General features: G+C 40.8%; 1 long non-coding RNA gene across 1 annotated transcript in view; it reads right to left on the bottom strand.

Moving 5' to 3' along the window:
* The window catches only part of LOC147008657 (uncharacterized), a 27,738-nt gene extending 627 nt beyond the window's left edge, over nucleotides 1-27,111 (bottom strand). The window contains exons 1-2 of the long non-coding RNA XR_015053192.1: nucleotides 27,049-27,111; nucleotides 14,056-14,160 (exon numbers count right to left, since the gene is read on the bottom strand). This is a non-coding gene — a long non-coding RNA (uncharacterized LOC147008657). The remainder of the gene's footprint in view (nucleotides 1-14,055; nucleotides 14,161-27,048) is intronic.

Here is a 27,111-nt window from a genome sequence, read left to right as displayed (position 1 = left end):
TTTATTGTTCACTTGATTTTGATTCAATGGGCTGTAGTGAATTTGTGTAAACATACCATACATACTCTTCAGCAAATGTGCAGAAGCACTATATCTTTGGCTCAAGTTTACTACTATGTTTCTTTAATATACCTAATTGTTCCCACTATATTTATGGGTCAGCTGTGGAATGTCTTTTGGCCGAAATGTACTTGATCTTGTTCTTTCGTTTGCAGCACAAGGCTGCAATGTAGCATAATTGGCCTCGAGCACGGCTCTGCTGCCAATACAATTCCCTCTTTAGGTTCAGGTAGGATTTTGCAATTTGTTCAGAGCGCTGGTGAAAGCTCGCCTACTCTTCGCAAAGGACATTGTGGGATCTTTAACATCCATCAAACACCAGTGTTGGGAGACTCGCCTTCCAGCATAATCTCTCTCCTATGAATGGTGCACACATTGATTCATCGTCCCACAAGTGAAACACCAGGATAAAAGTTAATTCAAACCCAGGATAGACCCCAGGATAGACCCCAGGATTCAAACCCATGATAGACATCTCAAAGACGAGTATGCATATCCCTAAGTTATCCTGCTAGCTATGTCTTTGACACAACCACTGCAACTACTACTACTACTACTACTACTACTACTACTACTACTACTACTACTACTACTACTACTACCACTACCACTACCGAGAGAGTTCACAGAACACCTTACTCTGCCAAATCTTGAGAAGCAAGGACATGGGCAGTGTCAGTGAGCGACAGATTTGATTTGTTGGAGTAAAATGCCATAATACTTTGTCCAAATATGCTAAACAGAAGGGTTTTGAAAGTGAGAGTAAGGCTCTGTGTGTTATGGTGTTCAAGTATATAACTAAATTGAAATAAAATAAGGTTTTTACAGGTTGGAGGAAAAACTTTTTTTCGTTAGTTTACCACCGTTGATGCAGCATCTATTACACCACCTCGTTTAACATGTTACATAAGTTAATCATGTCTGCTGTTTGTGTCCTTTATGTCATTCTTAAAAACAGTGAGTTTCCTGTTTGGAATGATTTGCAATTTTGTTTGAATGACACACAGGCAGATGGAGTAAACAAATTATCTCAATCCTCTCTGTGCATGTGCAATCGGAGGAATTCGGTGCCGAAGTAATGCTAAACTACAAGTGTATTTTATGATGCATATTTTCATTTGTGTTTAAAATATAACTTCAACTGAAATTAAGTTGTTTCTCGATAATAAACTGACGTTTGTGGACAGACAGACAGACAAAGTTAACCAATTGCTTGATCCCACTTTTCTCATTGTGTGTGTAGGGGTAATAGTAGTAACAAGTCTGAAGACGACGATGGTTCACGAGTGGTATTTGACGATGTAGATTGTTTCAGAAGTCAAGGATGAGACAATGTGATAATGTTTGACCAAGTTATAAAAATGATCAACATGATGTGGTACGAGTGACAGGTTATTAGCTGCAAAATGTCGAAAACCCGGTTTCCTTCAACAACTTTCAAAATTTGACCTTTGCATAACCTTTAAAGCTCACAAAACAATGTTGAGGACATTAAAATAAGGAAACAGGATACATGCTATAGCTTAATGGAGTTAGTTCGTCGAAGAAGGTCGAAAAACCGGTTCGATTCCCACAACTTTGAAAATTTGACCTTTGTGAACTTTAAAGGTCAAAGGTCAAGGATTATGACCTTTGGTGCAAAACTTCCTCTGGAACATTCCAGGAACAATATAACGTCATATAGGCTATATGGCATTTCACACTCCTCGGATTATCCATACTTTGATGAAATCAGTGTAAAAACAAGCTTGAAGGGGGCGCCACGGGCAAGGTGTTCGAGATAGAGCAAAACGTTTTGAAGAATTTTGGTGGGGAATGACCTCAAGATTATGCATAAAAAATATTGTCATCCTAGCTCTCAAAGTTTGGGCGGTCGTATGATTTTTATGTCAAAATTCGAAATTTTCTAAGTTCGCGACCTTGTGACCTTGACACGAAAATGAAAAATCGATCTCCGTGGGGCTATGCAGGTGCCATTGGGCTAACGAAATACCGAAACCTCTGCCAGATTCAACAAACCCATCGGAGAAGATGGATTTTTATGTCAAAATCGCAATTTTTTTTAAGTTTGTGACCTTGTGACCTTGACCTTGGGACGAAAATGAAAAATCGAGCTCTGTGAGGCTATGCAGGTGCCATTGGGCTAACCAAATACTGAAACCCCTGCCAGATTCGACAAACCCCTCGGAGAAGAAATTTTTACGTCAAAATTCCCAATTTTCGAAGTTCGTGACCTTGTGACCTTGACCTTGCGACAAAAATGAAAAATTGAGCTCCGAGGGGCTATGCAGGTACAATTGGGCTAACCAAATACCGAAACCCTGTCAGATTCGACAAACCCCCTAGGAAAAGATGCAAATTGAAATTGGCTACCCCCTAAAAACACGTTTTTTGGGCGTGGCTCTGCCCATAATGGGCGCACCACGCCCATTTTCAGGAAAACACAACTAGATCATGATATAAACCTCCCACCAAAATTTTATCAGGATCAGATCAAAACCCACGGAGCTATGCTCGGGACAGACAGACAGACAGACAGACAAGCCGGTAGGCGGACATGGGTAGTCGCCTACCCAATAGAACCTGATACGATGGGCCCGTTCGATTAGGAATGACCTGAGGATTAAGCACAAGGAAAGTAATGATTCTAGCTTCAAGAGTTAATGCTGCAGATTGTTTTTTCGTTAAAATACCCCCACATTTGGAGGTTTTTCGGCCGTTGTGAGGCAACGGAGGGGTCCATAGCAACAGTTCTTTCTCACACATAACTTGGACATACCCTGAACCTACCATACCAGTTTCATGTATATCTGATTCATAGTCTCTGAGATATAACGAACTTCGTTTTTTTATTCTTTTTGACCATGGTTCATTTAAAGTCTATCTTCTCCGACAGTTTTCATAGGATCCGGCTGGAAATTTTTGACAATATGGCTGAATGTACTGCCCACAGTCGCTCGTGGCCCGATTTTTGATTTTGGGAAAAATAATTTTTTTGTGATTTTTCTAAAATTTCAAAGTCCCATAGCTCGGCAACAGTGGTGTCCATAGCAACGGTTCTCATTTGCACACAACTAGGTCATGGTATGAACCTACCAACCAAGTTTCATCAAAATCGCCATTGTATTAACTGAAATCGCCATTTTAAATACTGATAATAAGGGTAGAACAAATCTCAAAAAAAAAAAACTTGGATTGTTTTTTTTTTTCGACTCGATCGACTACCCAACATATCGACGGAAAAACTGATAAGGGTAGAAGAAATTTCAAATTTCTTAATTTTTTTATTTCGACTGGATCGACTACCCAACAGACAGACATACAGACAGATAGACAGACACACAACAATAACGAATATAGTGGTCACTTATTTTTTTTCATGAAAATATTTTTTCGTGAACCAACAAGAGTGAAGTCTATAGTGCGTCTTCGAGCTTTGGAATGACTGACAAATCCCCACGCTTCCCATCTCAAGCAGAGTTGAAAGATGGCAAAAAGTTTCACCAGGAATGACCCAATATCAAATTTTGAGTGAAATTAATTTTTTTCTGTTTTGACCCCTGTGACCCGAAGTCCCCAACCCCTGAGGCATTAACCAGGGGTGAAATACCAAAAATCGTTAAAAGGTTTCATGTGCTCCCTAATGTTGAAAGCATATGCAATACTTCATTGAACAAGGACAAATGTGTCCACGAGCCACATCATAAAAGGTTTTTTCTTCACCAGAAGAAGAAGAAGAACAAGAACAATAAGAAGAAGAAGAACGCGGAGCTCTCTTAAGGCCTGGTCACACCTTGACGTTTTAGCCAACCTATGCCGATTTTTGAAATTTTTTCTAAAACGCTGGCACACGTTGAATACGTTATGGGTAAGTTTTGATAACATTGAGAGCACGTTGAAAAACACTGCCATATGTCGTTGTACGTTGGCTTTAAATGTTGTACTTTTTGGTTGTCCTCAAATTTTTTCATGCTTGAAATTTCACGACGTATGCCGGCGTATGACTCACACGTTCCACTACGCTGGCCACAAGTTGTATGTACGGTCTGCGATCATTGACAGACGTCAACACATGCTACTTGTAAGTTAATCATAAGTTGAGACACGCCGAGGTAATGTTTAGCGTACCCGAAACTTATTTCTAACCTATGATTAACGTGTTGTTGGCACGTTACGCGATCGTTGCCACACATCGACAGACGTTACTTTTAAGTTACTCATAGGCTGAAAGACGTCGGTATAATGGATCGTCCTTGCGTCAGCGTCCACGGCCACGGCCAGGACACTTATTTGCAGCATTCTTCAAACTTTTCTTCGGCATGACGAGGATGTTCACACTTCGATGTCTAGCTTGGCTATGATTCCAATTGTCCATTGGCAGCATCTATTTAAAATAGTCGAGTTTGAGCGTTTTAACACGTTCAGAAGAAACGCTTCAAATTTCCAAACCCCAGCGTCAAAAAACAAAGGTGAGTTACAGCAATTTAAATCGTTCATTGCAAACAATGAAAATAGTTGAGTGGTACCGTTTAAAAATCGTTGAGTGTCAAAAAAATCCAATTGTTGAGCGCAAGCGTCTACTTTCAATAGTGGGGTTCGAGCGATTAAGCACGTTCAATAGAAACGATTAAGATTTCCGAGCGCCAGCGTCAAAAAACAAAGGCGAGTGACAGCAATTTAAATCGTTCATTGTAAACAATGAACATAGCTGAGTGGTACAGTTTAAAAGTCGTTGAGTGTAAAAAAAATCCAATTGTTGAGTGCAAGCGTCTACTTTCAATAGTGGAGATGCAGCCATTTAAATCGTTGAGTGGCAGCCTATGAATAGCAAACCCCACGTCACCGGCAAAGATAAACTGCCGCACGATATGGATAAGTTCGGCTATCGTTGGGCATAGTTTGTGAACGCCGGCTTCACGATAATTATTCGTTGGTATATCGTATTTATAAGTAATCAAAGCGCTCTATGCACATTATTAGTTCATTGTGCATTTGTCCAACCCGTTATGAATAGACCTAAATCGTAAAAACAAGCTATAGCTCATTGTTGAAAAATCCCCATAAAAAATTAGCTGCGAAGAACTTCGAACAATGGTGAAAAGATGTCTCCTACCCGTGGACACGCGGACGCAAGGACGATCCATCATAACCCACACCCTCCCCCTCACACTCACCTACTACTGCCAACATGAACAAACTACTACTAATACTAATACTAATACTGATACTGTTACTGCTGACATGGACATCGACTCAAAAAGGACTCGAAAACACTGTTGGGTTCCCCTTTTATGAGCAGCATTTTTATATACCAATTCCCAAAACCGCTGGGAACACGTCTTTATATGGCAGTTGTAAGCTAGAAACACGTAAATTTTTTTTTTTGTCGACCGGAAGACGTCATTGGAATACGTCTACATACGTCGATGTGTGTTGGGACTACGTAAAGAATTGGTTCAAAGCACGTCAGACATAAGTTAGAAATAAGTTTCGCGTAAAAAAGACATTACCGCGACGTGTTTCAACTTATGAGTAGCTTATAAGTAGCATTTGTGGACGTGTGTAAGCGTCCACATATCGTGTGTAAAACTTATCCCCATCACATGCGGAACGTGTGTCATACGCCGAATACGTCGTAAAATTTTGAACATGTTTAAAATTTCTTGACATACTCTACTTACTACGACGTATGATAGCGTACTTTAGCATCCTACTCACGTATACCAAACTTACTCATACCGTATTTGACGTGCCCCAACGTTTTAGACACATTTTTCTTAGGTCGGCATATGCTGGCAAGATCGCCAAGGTGTGACCGCGATGTTGACACTTCCATTTCTACGGCAGTTATGATTCGAATCGTTGTGCGTCAGCCTTTTAATAGGCTACGTCACGACATCGTCGGCGATGAGTGCAACGTGCTATGCCTAAGTTAGACTATCGTTGGGCATCGGTTGTGTAGGCCGACAACAGGTTCAGCATTCGTTGGTATAAGTTATCTATAACACAACGAAACGTTCTGTGTCCATTACTAATGCGTTATACATAAGACCAAGTTGCTATGAATACGTCCGAATCTTAAAAAAAAACATCAAAAGTTCAACGTAAGCCAGCGTTTTACATACATTTTAATACGTTGCCATCGCTGGCTAAAACGTCAAGGTGTGACCGGGCCTTTAGAGCCAGCGTTCGCAACGCGATGTGGCTAAAAAGGTATTAAAATGTGCCTGTAATGGCATTTTGTTGATATTTCACCTTTTGACTCCGAACCAGGGAGGCGAGGCCAAAAATGATACTGCTTTTGCCCCTCATCATAAAGTCATCATAGCTACCAAGTTTGGAGAATTTCTGTACAACCGTTTCGGAGAAGAAAGTGTGACGGACAGACAGACAGATGGATGGATAAGATTACAATATCCCCCGTTTTTTTTAAGCATGGGGATAATAAAAAAGAATAAAACAAATATGACTTGGTGGATGACACTGGAGGAGCTTCTTTTAGATTAGATCAGCGAAGTCTATGGTGCGTTAGATCACCTTTCTTTTAGCTTCCTTTTTGGTTAATACAGTAGAATCTGGATAATAAGCGTACAGTATGTGCTGATTTTTAGATTTAGTGGAACATATACATGCTTATTTTCCATATAGGCTTATATGTATTCAAAAAGCCTGGCATATGTGCTGATAATGATAACTGTTCTTCAGACTAGCTGCATAGATGTCAGTTTTTACATCATTGCAATTTGAATTGTCCGTACCTCAGAAACAAATACTAAATACACTTTCAGCCTCGAGCACGTATCTGTTTAAACTCCGCAACAAGTTCATTTTCCATGTCCAGGTAAAAGGCCCGTCTTCCGTTCTCTATCTTCTTCAAATATTTCACACTCTGAAAAATTATTTCCTCATTCTTCACCATTCACATCAAAGTCCTCCTGTTAAGTCCGAATTTCTTAAACGTCTGGTACTGGTTCTTACAAGAGTTGTAAAATGCGATAATCTCGATCTTCTTTTCATGGGTGTATTTAAGTATGATCGACGCTTCACTGGCGTGTCCATTTTGATTGTGATGAAAAATGTTGTTTTGAACGTCCAACTCTTGTAAGTACCAGGACCAGACATGTAAGATATTCGGACTTAAAAGTTGATGTGCCAATGAAACACGAAATACTGTCGTGTTTGAGTTGATAATATCTTCAGTTTTCAAAGCCTTAGGATGACGTTTTTATATGCGCTTTTGTTTTTTACTGGAGAAATCAAATCGGGAGGCCCATGCGCGCTTATTTTTCATATGCACTTCTTGTCATGCATATACTTATTATCCAGATTATATTGTATCTATCTCAACATATCATACTCAAATATAACAACCATGGCAATATCCTATTTTACGTAATCCTATATTATGAGAATGCACAGATAGTAATTATTTTAACTGTCACATCAGTACAGAATTGTCGACTGCAAATGGAAACAATTCAGTATCTCATTCTGAATTTCAAAAATAATGTTTTGTACTCAAGGCAGATACATGCCGAAACGTGGGATTTTCTGATATTGACACCTGATATTAGATTCAGAGCTGGAGTAAGACTCATAGGATATCCAGCATAGAACAGCCGATGGTTCACAAATATCAGAGGTCATCACTCTTGCTCCACAGGTCTTTCCATCAAGACTGTTGGAGCTAACCCAGGTATTGTGTCTCACATGGAAAAATGTATTTCATAGGATATTCTGAACTCTTCTGTGTGTCTACCTGGTTATTTACTCTTCTGCTCTGACAAGCGTGATTTCAGCACTGGTAATGGTGTTGGTCAGGGTGCATTGAATGCCCCGTTTCTGAAAAATATTCTCATATTGATATTGTCATTCTTTATTTTTTGTTACAATTGCCCCATATAGCATTTCTGGAAAATATTTCGGATTTTCGAGTTTGTTTAGACACCCCACCAGGATCGGGTAAAAATTGGGTACCTCCTCAAATGAACGCTTTGGCCAAATGTGAGATTTGTCTAATTTTGTAAAAGTAACAACACTATTTTTTAAATAGTATTTCAGGATCTTCGATTCCAAAAATGGCCCCTAAAGGGTGGTTGATCAAAATTGGAAAATTTTCAGTTCGATTTTTTTGAAAATTTGGTAATCGGGTAACCCACAAACCAAAGAAAATAATAATTCTTCAAAACATGACAAAGTATTTACAGTGTGGCTTCAAATCATGACATGGTATTTACAATATTTACATATATATTATATACAGAGCCAAAAATGTAAAACTCAGAATATTTACAACTTGTATATTTACAATTTGTATATATTTAAAATATTTAAAAATTATTTAAAATAGTTGCATATTCAGAGATCCAAAAAGTATAATTAAAAAAAATATATATGCATGTTTGATGCTGAAATTGAGCAGAGTATGATGTTCTTAAAATTTTGTAAGTCTCACACAAATTATCATGCAAGTCAATGACACCAATGTGCCAATGTTTTTTAGATGGTATGGATGATCAGTTGGACAACACACATTACCCAAGCTGCAATACACTATCTGCTACACCTCAGCTGACACCTGCTCATATGCCAGACAGTCCGGACTATCTCAAGGTCAGAACGCTGATGGCAACCTGACAGGCCAGTGCTGTGTTCGGTCTGGGCAGCACCATCAATAAGGAGGATGCACAGTTAACAGGAATATGTCTCCCCAACTACCATTCAGTCCTGCGCCGTCTCATGCACCAAATCAAGAAGTGGCAAAGCGCATCGGCTGTCCTGGTGCTCCCCCCAAATGGGCCTCTGCGCAGCTCATCCTGGCCCAGGTCGCCGACTTTTACAAGCAGGCCAACATACCCATTGTCCCTGACCACCATGTGTGCACCTTGCTCATTCCACTTCTGAACGCCAACTGCAATATTATGGATAACCTGACTATACATAGATCAACCCCTCCATGCTCACCAAGCTGCAGGCCATGGAACAACGACTGTGTGTGACTTTCAAGTTGTGGCTGGCCAACGTTGAGTAGCTGGTCATGAACCATGAGGATAGCATGTTCCTGCAATTGATGAAGACTGAGTGCATAGCATCTTTTGGCACCTATGACAAGATCATGTGGCAGAAGGTGCACCGTCACCAGTTTCGTGAGCAGGACGAGGAAGAATGGCACAAGTGGAAGGTGCAGAAAATTGGCACTGCGAGTTCCATCATTTTGGTTGCAGACGACAGTCAGGCAGCAGCCAGCAGCAATGATGAAAGTGATGCGACTGCCAATTAGATGACCACTGTGACTTCCACTTGGAGCCATCATCGCAGCGAGAACACTGGCACCCCGGTGTTCATCCCCCACGATATCCTATGCTGTCTAAAAGTCGGTTTCCCTGGCCACTTGACTCAAGCTGACGCCGACACAACAGGCCAGCTTCACGAAGGCCATAATTGATGAAACTGTGGGAAATCCCGCCAATACCAATGTATCAAGGAAAATCTGCCCGTGAACCAAACCTGCATTTGAGAAAGCGAGCAGCAAAAGCCACGATATTAGATTCAGAGCTGGAGTAAGACTCATGGGATATCCAGCACAGATCAGGAAGCGAGCAGAAAAAGAAGTCACGCTATGACTTTTTGTCACGTTTTAAAGAAAAAATAACGAAAATTTATCATGTTTTGAAGAGAAAACAATGAAAATTTTGAAAAATTATTCTTTTTTTTGGTTCGCTGGTTACCTGATTACCCGATTTTCCAAAAAAAATTGAGCAAACTATTTATGAGTTTTGATGCCACCAGCATTTAGAGACAAATTTTTGAATCAGTGATCCTAAATTACTACAATAAAGTGTTCTAACTTTTATAAAATTTGAAAAATCTCACATTGGGCCAAAGCGGCCCATTCGTGGGGGTACCCGATAATTATCTGATCCTGGTGGGGGTGGGGGGGGTCAAAACAAAATCGAAAATCCAAAATATTTTACAGAAATGCTCCATAGGGCGAATGGAACAAAGAAATTATGACTAGATTAATATGAGAATAGTTTTTAAAAATGGGGCATTTGATGCCCCTTCGTGTTGGTGTGTATGCTTGTTCCTCCTTTCCCTACAGGCTACAACCACAGTCTCACTGGACATAGACACTCACCAGATAGGTAGATAGGTAGGTGAAAAAGAAAGAAGATGGGGGTGGGGGGGACATAGAAGAGGGTCATCCTTTCCTCTTCTGAGGCATGGCGGTCTAGCATGATGTCTAACGTGCAAGCTGGTGCCCTCCAACACACTGCAAAGCAAGATGGAGTGTTCTGTGCTTGAATTGTAGGCACGAGGTGTGCATACTCGAGTGGACTGGGAAACGAGCCAAACAACTTCCTCAGCCATTCCACAGCCAACGTCGGATGGACCAACCCTCTTCCAGATGCACTGGGCTCTCCAGACACACCAGACTCAACCAACTGGACTCCAAGAACACTCTCCAAAACTGGCCAAAAACTGACACAGAATGTGTTGTCAGTCTCCTTATAATCCCTGGTGTGTGACATCATAGCGACTTCCGCATTGGCCGCATGGTCCCTCAGGTGCGGGTTTCTGAGCAGCATGATGCCACACACCAGAAGCCCCACCTCTAGAGCATGAAATATGTTGTTGTTAATAAAATAGGATGGGGACAAGAGGAAATTAAAGCACATATTACAGAGTGAATTGAAAGCACATGCAAAAAACAGAGGGACAGTGGGAAGACAAGGAACTGTTCTCGACAATTGATCCTGGCAACACTGATTGGGCTAATTACAAGATAACCTCTTCCAACATTGATTATGAGATATCTATCCAATTAATTAATTGATCCCTTCAACCCTAAATCATTTTCGTCACAGTATTGTTTCTTTACGTGGTCTCCTACTCCCCCACCGCCAACGATGATAACTCCATACACAATGGCTCTCTGCAAACTTGACACTCTGCTCACCGTGGTTTGCCATTCCTAATCTGTTGAGAGTTTAATTGCCACCACGTCAGCTGGCTTGTTGTTGGTTCACATACCTCATTGCATGGCTGAGCAGGTAAGTCTTTCTATGAAATAAATTTCCTTACTCAGTCTATTTCTTCACCAAAATACATCTCCCAGATGACAGCATTAAATTACTGTACATTTTCATGTCAAAACTTTCATCAAACATGTCCTGCTTCTCCTAATCTACCTGAGGCTCATGTTGTTAAAAGTGGGCATATCTGAGTTATTGGAGAGCCCTAAAGGCACAGAATGGAAATTTAGTAAAACTGATTGGTCTGGTCTACAATCTGCTCATTGCAGTCAAGGCTGGTCCACAATCACATCAGCTCCCTCAGAATGATTGCTCCGAGAACTAATTCTACAATGGACTGATTTATCTTCTTCACAAGTTCATTCCATTTTTCTGTCCCTCATCTTGACCTTGGTACATTGATGCATGTCATGAGGCCATCACAAGAAAACAACTTGCAGTCTTCTCTTGCGAGGCTCTTCCAACTGTTGGCAACCACCACTCTCTCCACACAGCTCAGAGCCACTATCTATTTGTTCGGCCCACCTGCGTTCGAAATTCACCTGCCTCTGACCATTCTCCAAGGCATGATGGGGACTGGTCAGGTTTGTTTATGATACAAATTCCCATTCCATTTCCTTTCTACAATAGGAGGAAGTCATGCAGTACTACTTAAGAAAGCAAAGTTATTGAACTCTGTCTTCACTCAATATACCAAGGTGCCAAATATGTGTGTTCCTGTACTCACCTCCCCCCCCCCCCGTTTCAGAATATTCCACACAGCATATGACTTCTCTCTGCCATAGTGGAGAAGTTTCTTACTCAGCTCAACATCTCTTCCACAACTGGTCATGATGGTATAAATGCTCTATTACTCATGAACTGTGCTTCAGTCCTATCATTCACCCTGCCATCTCTGTTTCACAAGTACTACTTTGAAGGACAATGACCTCCATTTTGGTAAGTTGTATACATCACTGCTCACCATAACAAAGGTTCCGAAAGGAATACCCTCAACGACCCATCTATCATCCATCTCCCCATGCCATTAGCAAAGTAATGGAGTCTATAATTGCAGCCAACCTCAGGCACCATCTCTTTAAATCAATCATTTTTGGCAAATTTAGCTTCTGACCTTGCCACTCCACACTCCTGATATAGGACGGATACCCTGAACAAAAAGTAAGAGGTTAGGCCAATCTCTCTGACTATCACTCGAGCCTTTAACGCTGTCTGGCATCAAAGGGCAGAAGGGATCCTTGTGAGCCAACGGCCATCCATATATACTGCCCAAAATGTATCTGCGGATGTCCTCCTGCACTGTAACGCACTTCATTCCGCAAAACATACGAAAAGCATAAAACTGCCCTCCGCAGGGCAGCTCACCAGATAACGGGATAGGGGTAAAGCCTTCGAGATCCCCAATATTTGATGTGAGGAGGAAAACCACGGGGTAACCTTCTCGGGTCAGATTGCGGTAGTGTGTGGTGGGGTGCTGCTGAGGTGTCATCAACAAAAAAATTAAAATATTAAAAAAAGAAAAGAAAAACGCAGTGATGCACTGCTCCGGCACATGCTCCCATAACTGAGCTGACCTGGCATCTAGCCTTGATTTGGAAGTTGTCATCCTTTGGTGTTCATCATTTCAATGCACTGCCCATCAATACCTCATGAGCTCACCCACACACTTCCCCAATCTCTTCTGCACATACTGATTCATCCCATTCTGTTCCTCATGGGTCATTGTTAATAATTTCTGTTGTATTCTTCCATTCCTTGTTTTGTTTTTCCATTACTGCAATACCCTATGGTAGTTTGTAAACCTGCTCGTCTTTGCCATTAGTCTCCTCCATGAGTCTATACTCTTTTATGAGAAAAAAAAAAAAACAGAGCAAGTGACAATATGCTTTGTGATGTTGAGAAAACTGGATGATGAAATAGACCTGCACACATTAATGATTTATTGTAACATAATCATGCTCCCTGTATCAAAACGCAAAGGTTCTTCACTCGATCGATCTGCAACAGCAGGTGGGAAAACTCCAAACTGGAGTTTATTTCAACTAAAACAAGCAGAAAATGAGGCACGGTACAAAACAAGGAAACTCATGTTTTGCTGTTCTCCTTCTCTCCTTCTATTCTGTCTCCCAGTTACAAGTCCCCAAAGAGAAAACATTCACAAAGTCCCTCCCTCTTGAAACTGCTCATACTTGTTCGATGATTCTATATTCGGAAGTAACCAGAAATCTCTCCAACAATGATGATCTTTCTTTAAAAGTTATAGTCAAGTGCTGCATTATAACTTCTTCCCTTTTACTTTACTTCACATATACATTTATAAACATCTCACCTCAACAAGCATAATGCAGACAGAACTAACAAACAATTTATATCTATGCCACCGAAGGTGGATGGAGGTTATGTTTCACCCCTGTCTGTCTGTTTGTTTGTTACTTGGGAAAATATAGCCTGACGTTGGCTAAGCAGTTAGGGTGGTGGCTTGGGATCATAGGATCCTGAGTTCAAGCCCCGTTGGCCGCTGTATTAATACTAGGGGGTTGACTCAGCCTGCCATCCTTCCGAGGTCAGTGAAATGAGCTTCAGAGTACTGGTAATAGGGGCACTGCATCAGTGGCATAGCTGTGCCTCTAACCAATGATGGAACCAGCAGCCAAATAAAGGGCTGCACATAATCGGTACTTGGGATAATCAGATTTTGAAGTATAATGGTTGGTCATGTGTTATTCAGTCAGTCAAAAATGATAGGTTGTAATTATTGTATTTAAAATATTCAAGGAGACTGCAAGAATGATGTTTCGTAGCAGAAAAAAACAAACGATGTTTGAAAACACTACATGTGCAAATGTGATCATATTTTATTTATCTTCTGGGATGTTTCATTTCAATAGTTCAGCCTCCTGAGCATGCCAAAGCCCGAAGCCTCGGCCTAGCACCAGGTGTGCTTATATCCTTAGCTCACCTGGAACGTACTTCCTGGGAGCTTATGGGACGGTGCGTCACCAATCCGTCAGTCCTTCCGTGTGTCCGACCATCCGTCCGTCCACAAACACTTGCAACTTCTTCTCTGAAACGACACAAAATATTTCGATGAAACTTCACCACAACCGTCATCATCCAGTCTGTACCAAAGTTTGTTCACAGCATTCAAACACACAAAAAAAAAAAATCGTGGTCTGAGGGGATCTATGGAGGGAGTTTAAGGGTGTTATCCCCCAAAATATGTATTTGCTTTCTTCTTAGAAACTGCACACACAATTTCAATGAAAATTCACCACAAACTTAACCATGCATGATGTACCAAAGCTTGTTCAAACCATAAAAAAACAAAATATTGTGGTTAAAGGAGATCTATGGGGGGGTTGCCCCCAAAAATAGATATTTGCTTTATTCTCAGAAACTACACACCCAATTCCGATGAAACTTGGTCACAACCTTCATCACCTGTGGTGTACCATCATTTGTCCACGGTATTAGAAAAAGTGGGATCGAAGGGATTTTACTGGGGGAGGGAGTGGGGGGGGTGGGTTGCCCCCCAAACTCCACTTTATCTCTTTGCTGACGACTCCACCCTCTGTCAAATGATGTCTCATCCCTCAGATCGGCAAGCAGCAGCCTCTTCACTCTCTGCAGATCTGGATAAAATCACAAACTGATCCAACACGTGGAACATGTCCTTCAATCCGGACAAATCTCACACTCTCACTGTCTCTCCAAAAGGACCGTTTGGACCCCCCCCCCAATCTACTTTCTCAACAATCCTCTGGAAGAAGTCCTTTAATTTATGCATCTGGGTCTCACTATTTGCCATGATCTTTTCTGGGAAAGCCACATTTCCATCCTGGCCTCCAAAGCCAATCGCCGACTGGGAATCCTCCGTCGTGCAGAGTCCTTCCTCAGTCCACCTGAGCTCCTGACCACATACAAAGCTTCCGTCCGCAGCCTGATGGAGTATTGCTTTCACCTCTGAGTTGGTGCTCCTGCCTCTCGCCTTTCTCGGCTTCAGGCTGGGAAACCAACGCATTTAGGATCATTGGTATCTCGGACGGTGAGGCTGAGTCTTTGGGCCTCTCACTCTCTTACCACAGGCAGGTCGGCGGTCGTTCTGTCTTCTACCGTCTCCTCTCAGGTCTCGCCCCCCCTCCCCCTGCTCTGTCTGCGATATGTCGCTCCCCATATTTCTGCAGGGTGCTCAAGTTATGCCAGCAACCCCAATCTGGTAAAACTTCCAAAATATCGAATCACTGCTCACCTTCACCCTTTCATTCCTCTTTTTTCCCACCTTTGGAATAAACTCCCTCACTCTCTTCAATCTCATTCTTCCCTCCAGGCCTTCAAAACTGTTGTTCACCACCACCTCTTATCTTCCCCCATCCAAAACCACGATATTTTCTACCCCCGTGAAGCCACCCCAAATCCACCTCCTTCAAATTCCCTGTTTTCCTTCCTGAAAGTCCCTATAGTGTCCATCTTGTATACCCCGTGTTCCCTGCCCCATCCCCGTCCCTTCCATAGATCTCCTATTGTCTCTGTTCCCCACTGTTTTGTGTTTCCCTCTCCCACCCCTCTTGTCTCCTGCTCCCCTTGTTATGTGTTCTGTCTGTTAGCTCTAATACGAGCCTCATCATTGTATACAAAAAAAATTCGGTATTTTCTCTCTTCTTCAGAAACCACGCACAATTTTTATGAAACTTGACCACAATCTTCATCACCGTGATGAACCAAAGTTTGTTCACTGCATAAAAAAAAGCAATTGGTATTTACTTTTTTCTCCATTACATATTTTGTGGGTCATCCACACCTGCCAGTGGTTCCCTGGTTTTCTTATCCACCCACGATGAAGTGACAATCCAGGGGTATTGCCCCTATTTTATTCATTTCTTAGATATCCTTTGGACGTAAATGAACATTCGTTTTACTCTGTGTGTGTTACAGATGTGGAGCGAATTTCACCACCTTAATCAACATCCTGTTGCTATCATTAATTATCTGCAGAAAAACTGTCTCTAGATTAATAATGACAAATTTAAAGAAAAGAGATAAGTACAGATGGTAAAATTATAAATACAATCACATATCTAGCAGGAGTCCAAAATAAAAATAAAAAAGCTCTGATATCCATCATGCTCTTTGAACTTCAACATGTTGTATGTGTGTTCCATCATTGCACCCTCTGGCTCTAGTTTTCTAATGAATGTTCTGATCATGTAATGTTATATGTAAATACAGTGGAAAGAGCCAATGTAGACGCTTAGAGTGTGTTAAGGAAATCACAGAAGCTATGGATGTTCTGCAAAGAGCATTATTGACAAAAATTAAATTTTGGAAAATATTGCAAAAAAATTAACATTGGGATCTTTTTTTTTGGGGGGGGGGGGGAGCGTCCCTATTTTTTCGGATGACTAAAGACTTTCATCCGATCTCCAGCAAATTTTGCATACGTGTTGGTAGCACCCAGGATCAGGTCATTGGCATAAGGAAACCCCACCCACTGTAAATTTCTATGAAACAGTTCTATAGAATGTCCTAAAGTTCCATAGAAGCTCTATTGAACATGTTTTGCAGGGGAGGGGGTGGGGATGAGCCCAATCCTTGGGGCCATCCCACTAAATCTGCCTCAGTTTATGTTTCTTGAATCAAGCAGCCATCTGCTACATATCGCACGTTTATACATAAATTTCCAAAAGGAAACCCTCTTCATCATGTGTCCACCTGCCTTACATAAGTCAGCAGACAGGTGAAAACAGCCACCATTTTATTTTGGCAGGTCATTAGTGTTGGTCCGCTGTTCTTGTCATGAAACAGGAAAGTGTGTTCACACATTAACGGATTAAGGGTGGTGCAGAAGGTATGCTATATTTGAGTTTTTCTATTTGATGCTCGTTTGAATTGCAAAGTTTTGACAAGGAAAAATTTACTCTTTCTACTGAAGCTGACATAAGTCTAACAGGATGATGCAGAGGTAGCAAATGGATCGGTGCTTTGCAGGGAGGGTGTTGCATCATAAACTGTACTATCCTTCAGATGGACATGGAGCTGATTGTCTCTGTTATTTGGTCAGTTATTTGATTGTTATATCTGCCAGCTTTAAATGGTGGGCGTCAAAGATCCCACAGTGCCATTTGACGAAGCATTGGAGAGTTGTTGCCTAAGCACTGAACAAATTCCAAATTCCTGGCACCTGCAGTCAAATGTCAGGCCTGTCCAGCTGGTTCATGGAAGACTAGGGCCAAGAGTTTTTCCCTGTCGACTACACAAGAATTTGGGAATAATTGGGGCCTATAAGAAGTTGTCGACTGTGGATGACATGATATTATGTTCGCATTGCTCTTGCCTTGCTCTCCTAACCAGTTTTAACACACTGACCTGAAATATGGGTTGTTCAATGATGCAAAATATTGAAGCCTTTTTATGTTGCGGCTCCACCTTCATACCCTCCCCAAAGCCATCACATGAATGCGCTTCACTTGAGATTTTCTATTCAAAATCAGACCATCTGAAAATTAATATTCTCTGGAATTGTCAGAAAGTGGAAATATAAACACACAAAGTACTTGCAAAACTTTCCAAATGTTTTTGGTATTTTTGTTTTTTTGTTATTTTATATCTCTCCTGTCCCCTCTATGCCTGGTGTTTGCTTAATGGTTAGGATGGTTATGTTAGGGTGGTGGTTAATGGTTAGGGTGGTGGGCTTTGGATCATAGGGTCCTTAGTTCAAATCACGCTCAGCTGTGGGGTTAACTCGGCCTGTCATCCTTCCAAGGTCGGCAAAATGAGTGCCAGCATGCTGGTATCCTGTGTCGGAGTGGCGACCCGTCCAGGATTGTGCCCAACAGCCAAGGAGATTGCTTAGGCAGCACCAACGCTCTGTTACAGAGTATGGTCCCGATCTCCTCTCTCCTGTCAAAGTACAGGTATTAATTTTTTTTCTTCTGAAGGACGTCAAATGATACTACCTTCAATGAACAAACACTTTGAGATCTCCCGACCATAACAACTGCTGAGCATGTTTAAAGTGAAAAATGGTCATATAAAGCTGCAATCATAAAATGTATTATGTTGTGTTCCGAAGCTTTGCTATCTATAACAATGATTAATGATATCCTTCGGATAAGCATCATGGCTGGCTTCAACAAATACCTGAAATTCGTCACACTTGCCATTCTGTGTTTTTCTTTCCCAAGCACCCCCCCTCCCCCTCCCCTTCACCATACCAGAATTCCTACCTTTTGACAGCCGCTTATAAAAATTATGTTCTTTTTCTTTTCCGAGTCCAATAGCCCACGTGATCACTCTGAGATTCAACAGTGACATATAACTTGCTCTTGTTCAATAACTTTAGCTCTTCCTGCATGAAGAAGCTCACTGCATTCTGTGATATTTCATCTAAAAAAGAAATGTTTTTGTAAATTAAACAAAAACAAGTGTGCTAGTTTTCATCACAATTACACAGGACAACCTTTCAAGTTTGAAGCATGTCAAAATAATGACGGTAAAACCATTAACAATGTAAACAAAGTTACAAAGATTTGTTTATCATCTAAGGATCATGAAGGAGCTGTTAAACAATTCAAATACACTGATGCACAGACACATTAGGTAACATACCTGATGACGTCAGACAGATATGGCTGGTGAACTTGGGAAAAGTGACACGACTTCCTGGGGATATCTGGAAACTAGCGACGCCGACTTGCAATGTCGCTTTTATCCGCATTGTTAGCGGGGCAATTAAGGAGAAATCTCTACTCTCTGCACCAGGATGCAAACGCAAGGGGTTTACCCATGCTCAATCCACAAAATGTTGAGCATCAAGTGAGGAAACACCATGCACCATTTTAAAGTCTGATATGTACCTGTATCTGCCAGGGTTAGAATGGAACCACCAAAATCCCTGACTCAGAGCAGATACTCCAACCATAATGCAAAGTACACAAATACAAGTACTACTTAACTTATTTTACTAATTTGTCTTAAAATGTGACAAATTTGCCTTAAAAAAATGTATAATAGAAGAATTTGTTTTCTAACTTTGTTGACATTTTTTGAGTGTTAATGTTACCCATTTTGGGGGTGTGATTGCGTATTCAAAGATCGAACAACACAAGGTATCTGTAAGTAGACAAAATGGCCATTTGTTTTGAACCACCTTGGACACACAGCAGTTGGCAATGATGTCGATAGCTGATGCGATGTCAAACTTGGAATCCATCCATCCAGTAGGACTATACTATATACCAAGTGTCGGTGCTGCCGAAGCAGTCTGCTTGGCGATTATGCACAATCCTGGACGGGTCACCACTCCGACACAGGATACTCGAATGGCTCAATCATTCCAGCAAGCTGGTACTCATTTTTCTGACCTCAGAAGGATGACAGGCTGAGTCAACATCACTTGGTATTAATTCAACAGTGAAGCAGGATTTGAACTCAGGACCCTAAGATCCCAAACCCACCACCCTAACCATTAAGCCAACACCATGCATAAACTTGGTATTTGCAAATTCAGCTAACAGCTCGTAAAATTCATCAAAGTTTTGACGATATAGTAACATAAATAACGTTATGGTCTATTAGCATCAATACAATTGTCTTCTGTTATCATTAAATCTGACAGCATGCAAGAAATATCCTGATAATAGCAAATGGAATGATCTGAGAACAAATCACATTAATAGTGTAGTAGATAGTAGAAAAATCGTGCAAATTATGATACAAGCATCAAATTTGGCATTTCTGTTCTGCAGGGCTTTTTGATCAAATCTGCCCGATTGGCCATTTGAAAATCCAAGATGGTGGCCATTTTTCAAGATGGCCACCAAGTTAGCCTCACGAAGTTGACTTTTTGCTTAGAAGTATTAGTAGTTGTCTGATTTGCATGATCTAAGTGTGGATTCCTATGTTTGTTTTCAAGCCTGCCGGAGTGGATTTTCCTGTTTTTAAAGCCCCCTGACACACACTTTTTCTGATTTTGCACCACTTTAATCATTGCCATATGAAGCTAAGGCCTTTCTGCAACTGGGCCCTGGCTAGTAAATGTTCAGTTATGCATACCATGCGAATGTTCCTCCAGCTGTTACTGTCCACATATGCAGCTGCAGAGTGCTGTGCAGGGGAGCCCTGACTAAAGGCACTTGCATCTCCGGTTGCAACCTTTCTTACAGAAACACTTGGTCAGTTCCTGACAGCTGTGGAGCATGTCTCGTCTTATTATCCCAGCAGCTTTCGCTAGATGGATTGCTTCACTCGACTTGAATGCTTGTGTGAGGATTGAGACTACATCATTTTCAAAAGCCAGTGGCTGCCTAACTGATCCGGGGTTGATTAGGCAACATTTGGGACACTCGTAAGTTGTTGCAGTCTGATGCCAACAATGATGCCAACATACAATTCCTACTTAGCTGACACTGAACCCCATGCTGAGTTTCACAGCAGTGATGTCACCAATGTGCCTTGGTAGTGCCCGACAATCATTCCTTCAAGAAATTCTTACTTGGCGATAAACTGGAAATGTTGGTTAAAGGACTGGTAAGTGGCCTGGATTCAATCAGCACATTTGTTTCATCAACTTCGTGCACTTTGAAAATTTGGAGCTAGATGTACTCCATCACACGCAGAGACCTTCTGTGTGCTACCCTCATCTAGTTTAGCCTGCGAGCCAACGCAGTTTACCAGGGTGTGGCCGATGCCATGCACTTGCAACTTCTTGGAGCCATAGATGAGAGTTGGGCCAGTGATGAGGACCAGTGCCAGTAGTCCATCCATGGGATGTGGCTGACTGCTGAAACAAAGGTACTACCTCGAACACTACACCCCTACACCCCATGCATAAGTAGCTACTACTATATACATGTTAAGTCATGCAAATGTATGAAAATCATAAACAAATGTGCAATCATGTGCACACCATAGTTCCATCAGTAGTGGTTGTGGAGTTAGTAGTAGTAGCAGTAGAAGATTATTCAGTACCATAATTATATAATTGTCTCGTTCCAGGGTCGCCATCAAGGGATCACCACATCTACATGTAAAAACTTCAATCTCATTGACCCAGAGCGTCCTGGCCCATCAACACCCCCGTCCCCCTTCCACCTTGCATCCAAGTGAGACAAATTGGAAGCTGTGCATCATCTGCCAATAGGACAAGGCAGAGTAGCTGACACATCCTTAGCAGTCTAATGTGGGGAGTGGATACACTTAACTGGCAGAAAGCCTGGTCAAATTCAGTGAGCTGTGTCTACTTCCACGGACACTGCAGCTGGAAAGACTTGACGAAGGATGAGTCATTGAACCACCATTGTCTCTCCCAATGCACAGCATCACCACACATGCAGGCCCAAATTCAACAACGCAATGCTAAATAGAGCAAAAAAACATACGCTGAAGACAGATGGTCTCTGCCAAGATATAGGCCAACCAGCTGCATGCAAGCGCATCAGGTTACAAATATCAAGTACTGAGAAGTAGGTCCAAGAGGCATTGTGCTTCTTCTGCAAACAAGCAGCTGGCTCTGAAGGACTCCGCCAAGCAGGGATTTCTCAGCTGGCTGCCATTGGAGGATCTGGCATCACAAGATCCATGCAGCCATGAGGAAACAGACAGTCACATGTTGCTGAATGCATCACATGTTGCACAGCATGGCCACCACAAGACTACAAGATCCTGATCTAGATGGTTGACATAGGCATTGTGGTGTTGGCTCTGTCTGTGGCACAGGAGCTGCAATGAGGGAATGAACTGTGGCTGGCATTCAGAACTGGAAAGAGCTTCCAGTATTTGGTATCCCACAAAATGGCAGCTGCGCTTGGACCAGACAATGTTGTGGTCTTGACAATGTTGTGGTATCCACAGTTAATGATTTTGTTGTAGCCTGTGTATGCCATATATATATATATATATATATATATATATATATATATATATATATATATATATATATATATATATATATATATATACAAAACAGTCTTATATAAACTTTAATAGATGTCAACAAAACTACCTTAATGTGCAGTTTCTAAATACTCATCACCCCAAATAGTCTTTTTTAACCTTGCAGTGTTCAACTAACCCCACTGAGACCACCTATTTCTTCTTACTTGATCAATTCCACAAAGTAACAACATCGTCCTGTGGCCATTTTTAAAATGGCTGCCACAGCTGTCAGGAGCCGAATCCATGATGACTCATTATCCTGATCTGTTGACAATATATTGGTTAGGGTTAGGGTTTTGTACCAGTTTACTTATGCCATAAAAACCGATAAAACAACCAGATCTCTCAGGCACTTACACCTGAACTATTACAGATTGTTTCACATTATGTTCTGGTACAAAGTAATTAGAATGAAAGGCTTACATTACCCATAAACAGACAAAATGGCAATTGATTTATGACCACCACAGACAGACATCTGGTTGGGAACCACTTTGATAGCTCACACAGTGACTACATACAACATCAAAGATAGCGGAGGTTGTGATGTCATATTGTGGTTTGGGATTGCTCCACGTCGGTGGAATTCACAGCCGCTCGTTCCACCTGAATCAAAGTTAATTTTTCCGAATTTCCGTTTTTACCTCCGCCACCGAAGGTAAAGGAGGATATGTTTTCACCCCCTCAGTCTGTTTGTTTGTTTGTTTGTTACTTGCAAAATCGAAGATTTTGAAGGTCAGTCGATTTTGTTATTCTGTTTGTCTATCTGTCTGTTTCTTTGTCTGTTTGTTTGTTTGTCTGTGTCGCCTACAGGTCGCATTTGTAAACCGATCTTCACAAAACGTCATCACATGGTAGAGTTTGTCATAAGGAAGAAGCCCTTCGTTTGAGGGCAAAAGGTCAAAAGTCAACATCGGCTAAAGGTCAACAACTTAGGTGAGATTTCTGATATCCTCAATTTTCACCCGATTGTCTTGAAATTTGAAGAGGACACATATTGCAGGTCACTGAATTCAACCAGCCAATTATTTTTGAGGTCAACATCGACCAAAAGGTCAACATAGGCCCAAGGTCAACAACTAGGATGATATTTCTAAAATCCTCAATTTTCATCCACTTAATTGAAATTTAAAGAGGATATATATTTCACGTCACTGAATTCAAGTACCAATTATTTTTGAGGTCCACATAGGCCAAAAGGTGAACATAGGCAAGCTTTCTAAAATTTACAATTTTCATCTGATTCACTTGCAATTTGAAGAGGATATATATTTCAGGTCACTGGATTCAACCACCAATTATTTTTGAGATCAACATGGACCAAAAGGTCAACATAGGCCAAAGGTCAACAACAAAGGTGGTATTTCTAAAATCCTCAATTTTCATCCACTTGACTTGAAATTTGAACAGGATTTTCATATCAGGTCAGTGAATTCAACGACCAATTATTTTTGAGGTCCACATAGGCCAAAAGGTCAACATAGGCCAGCTTTCTAAAATTGACAATTTTCATCCGATTCACTTGCAATTTGTGGAGGATTATATTTCAGGTCACTTGAATCAACCACCAATTATTTTTGAGATCAACACGGACCAAAAGGTCAACATAGGCCAAAGGTCAACAACAAAGGTGGTATTTCTCAAATCCTCAATTTCCATCCACTTGACTTGAAATTTGAAGAGGATTTGCAAATCACATCACCAAATCCAACCAACAATTATTTTTGAGGTCAACATAGGCCAAAAGGACAACTTCAGCTGAATTTCTAAAATTATTGACATTTTAGTCAAATAAATATTGTCAATTTTAGAAAGCTGGCCAATGTTGACCTATATGTGTACTGTTCATCCGATTGACTTGAAATTTGAAGAGGATTTAAATTTCAGGTCACTGAATTCAACCAGCCAATTATTTTTGAGATCAAAATGGACCAAAAGGTCAACATAGGCCAAAGGTTAACAACTAAGGTGGTATTGCGAAAATCCTCAATTTTTATCAGATTGACTTGAAATTTGAAGAGGATTTGCAAATCACATCACCAAATCCAACCAACAATTATTTTTGAGGTCAACATAGGCCAAAAGGACAACATCAGCTGAATTTCTAAATTTATCAATTTCATCTGATTGACTTGAAATTTGAAGAGGAGTTACATATTTGATCATTGAATTCAACCACCAATTATGTTTGAGGTCAAATTTGTTTTATGGATTTTGCAAGTATCGTGCTCTGCTGAACATCTTTCTGTTATTTGCAAAATCAAAAATTTTTCCTTTTTTCCGAAGAAAGAAAAAGAAAATAATAATAATAATTGGTGGGTCGATTTTGATATTCTTTCTTTCTGTCTGTGTGTCTGCCTGTCTGTGTCGCCGAAAGGACTCAATTCAAAACTGATCATCATGAAACTTTATCAAGTTGTAGAGGTAATCTCAACTGAGAAGCCCATTGATTTTTAGGTCAAAGGTCATCTCGAGGTCAAATTTCTGAAATCATCATTTTTCACCCGATTGACTTGAAATTTGACCAAGATTTGCATATGGTGTCACTGAATTGGGAAACCAACTATTTTTGAGGTCAAAAGGTCAGAGGTCATCTCATTGTCAAACTTCTTGAATTAAATTTTATTTGAAAAATTGTCAATTTTCATCTGATTTATTGAAAATTAAACAGCAAACCAACTATTTTTGAGGTCAAAAGGTTAAAGGTCAACTCAAGGTGAAACTTCTAAAATCGTCAATTTTAATCTAACCTGAAAATTAAACAGCAAGTCCATTGCTGAAATTGGAAACCAACTATTTTTGAAATCAAAAATGTCAAAGGTCACCTCAAGGTAAAACATCTAAAAATCATCAATTTCAATCTGAAAAAATAATCAATTTTCATCCGATTGACCTGAACTTTGATTAAGATTGCGAATTTTAATCTTAATGAAATGGATAATCTGATGTATGTATGGCAACCTTTGGAGAGGGGGGTGGATTTCGCAAGTATCGTGTTCTGCATGACATCTTCTTATTTGTCTGTTTGTCTGACTATGTACAGGATATCTCAAAAAGTTGTCGACGGATCCTCGATGAAATTTGGTGGGCAGGTTGGGTGTGTGACAATGACGAGCTGATTAGATTTTGGTAAATAACTGAATCCGGATCAGACTACTGGAATCTTTTCAGTGATTCTTCACCATTGAGAGATAGAGCCAAAAACGATATATAGCACGATATCTCAAAAAGTTGTGGACGGATTCTGATGAAACTTGGTGGACATGTTGGGTGTGTGACCACAACTAAATGATTCTATTTTGGTGAAGATAAAAATCCGGATCTGGATACAATAATTATTGAATTTTCAAGGTCATTCTTCCCCATTGATGGGGCCCAAAAACGATATATATAGCATATTTCCAAAAGGTATTAGGCCCGATATGTTCTCGTGGATCAGGCATACATAGAGGAAGTATGCGCTATACCAAGCACCCTTTGAGTTCTGTGATATTCTCGTCTCTATCTGCTGTTTGTATTTTCATTGAAGTATTTCTGTGACAAATCATGATTGTTGTCGATATTTCTTGAATTTTTTTTTCATGCAGCCTTTGACCTCGGATCAGCGGAGCGAATCATCTCGGTTTTGAGGTTTTGTTGTCTGTTAGTTTATTTTTTTATTTGCAAAAATTTTGCCCTTTCTGCCTTTTCAACACGATCCCCTCCCCACAAACAAACAAAACCCCAAAAAACTCTTATTCAGACATGCTATGATTCTGCCTTCAACCTATACTTCCTGTACATCTCTCATTTTCCTCTATAATTTTCTCATTATCTTCATTGAAGAAAAAGTTTCTTCCTTTTTTCTTTAAAAGTTTTTTAAAATGTATAAAAATTCCAATTTTTTTCCATTTCCATTATAAGTTCCATTTTTATTTTCCAAGCATCAGCATGCCAAGTGCTCTTCTTCTTCACATATAATATTTTGCAAACCTGTATCTCACCAAAGTGTGTGGTCTGCCATCCATACTCTGGTCCCTACAACACAACCTTTCTCCATGCCTTCAACAATAATTCCTTCCACCCATCTCATGATTTTTATCTTAGAATGTTACATATGGGAAATTTGAGCAGTCCAGTTTGCAGAGGTTGTTTGGGCACAACAATCAAATCCACTTAACGTTATTTTACAATGGCAAACCCCTCTGTGTCAGTTTTCTCCCCAAGCCTTTGTCCTTCTCACCCTTTGAACATCCCACTTGTCCTGCACCCTCCCAATGCATCCTCCTCTGTCCTTCACTGTATGGACATCAAACATCTGAAGCCAGCACTCCAACCTGACAGATCTCAATCAAGCTTGCTGCCGTCAGCCGGAACATCATCCGTTTAACAGAATACTTCCTCCTAGTGGATGTCCCTGACTTCTTTGTGTCTCTCTTAGCTATTGTCTCCTCCGATTTGATCGACCTGGTGGTGGAGTAGCTCTTTCCATCAATCACTCAATTTATCACTGTCCTTGTACTGATCTTGCACTTCACAATCTCCAGGAGTACCTTTGGCTGCAACTTCTCCCTCTGCTACCACCTCTTATGTGTCTGTGTGTTGTACCATCATTCAAACAGTGACAACTCTGGTTCTGGGTTCTGGGTCACTTCCAGGTTCTTGATTCTGGGTACGTGATCAATTCGGGTTCTGGGTTTTGAGCGTTGGAAGGTCTCCTTCAGGGCTCTCTGCTGACGATCTGAAAGTTAAGTTTCTGGTGTTATCTGTCCCGTTTTAACTGTTTATTTTCTCACCTGCATGTTACTGTGTGTTCCTAGTTCGGTTTTGTTTCAAAAAATCGTGCTATTTTGTGAGTTTTCGTCGACCTTGGCTTACCGAGTGCTTGAGGCCTACCCATCGTTCTCCTCAGTGTATGATCGTGTTTATTTGTATTTTCTCCCCATTACCTTCAATTTCTATCTTCCCCACTTTCCCAACGTCCCCCATCCCTCCCAATAAATCACTATTTCTTCTATTAAATAAATAAATAAATAACTACCTTTCTCCTTGCACACTCACAAGTCTCGATTCTTCTTCTTCTTCTTCTTCTTCTTCTTCTTCT

This window comes from Eptatretus burgeri, chromosome 18 (genome assembly GCF_056783735.1).
Source record: "Eptatretus burgeri isolate ZD-2024b chromosome 18, Ebu_testis_v1, whole genome shotgun sequence".
NCBI classification, from domain to species: Eukaryota; Metazoa; Chordata; class Myxini; order Myxiniformes; family Myxinidae; genus Eptatretus; species Eptatretus burgeri.
This window is presented reverse-complemented; position numbering and strand designations above follow the sequence as displayed.